Source organism: Cephus cinctus, unplaced genomic scaffold (genome assembly GCF_000341935.2).
Source record: "Cephus cinctus unplaced genomic scaffold, Ccin1 Ccin1_scaffold0690, whole genome shotgun sequence".
NCBI classification, from domain to species: domain Eukaryota; kingdom Metazoa; phylum Arthropoda; class Insecta; order Hymenoptera; family Cephidae; genus Cephus; species Cephus cinctus.
In genome coordinates this window covers 662,162-662,589 of record NW_014333313.1, presented here as the reverse complement: position 1 = coordinate 662,589, position 428 = coordinate 662,162, and the positions used below count along the sequence as shown (strand labels likewise).

Below are 428 nucleotides of genomic sequence, written 5' to 3'. Positions count from 1 at the left end.
CCGAATTTTTTTTTTTTTTTTTTTTTTTTCTTTTTTTTTAATGTTCATTTATTAGAACTATACTAGACGTGACCTGGATTCTGATACAACTCAAAAATCATTCTTACACGCGTCACCCGGATTTGCCGGGCTCATTTTTACGTTTCTCTTTATTCTTTCGTTTCTCACCTCTCGCGCCTTTACTGGCTATCTTGCCTTCTTTCTTTACCTATCGATGCGACGTTGTCGAGTGTTCTCGTGAGTGATTTTAATGTACACGGGGATTTAGTCTATTTTAAGAGGACGCCAGTTGCACCTTGCGATTACGTTGTCGACGTCTTTCTGGGCCCTTTTCACGCATCTTCTTATGCCTTTGCTCAAGCTCCGGCAGTCATCGGAGACTGGACGGGGGGTGGGGGGGGGGGGGTAAATACGACAACTAAAAAAAA

General features: G+C 42.5%; 1 protein-coding gene and 1 long non-coding RNA gene across 4 annotated transcripts in view; one reads left to right on the top strand and one right to left on the bottom strand.

Annotated features, from left to right (window-relative positions):
* LOC107269923 (zinc finger protein ubi-d4 B) overlaps positions 1-428 on the top strand; it is a 12,005-nt gene that overhangs the window by 6,373 nt on the left and 5,204 nt on the right. The gene's annotated exons all lie outside the window — the stretch shown is intronic.
* Positions 31-428, bottom strand: part of LOC107269925 — a 2,550-nt gene continuing 2,152 nt past the window's right edge. The window contains exon 2 of the long non-coding RNA XR_001538178.2: positions 31-418. This is a non-coding gene — a long non-coding RNA (uncharacterized LOC107269925). The remainder of the gene's footprint in view (positions 419-428) is intronic.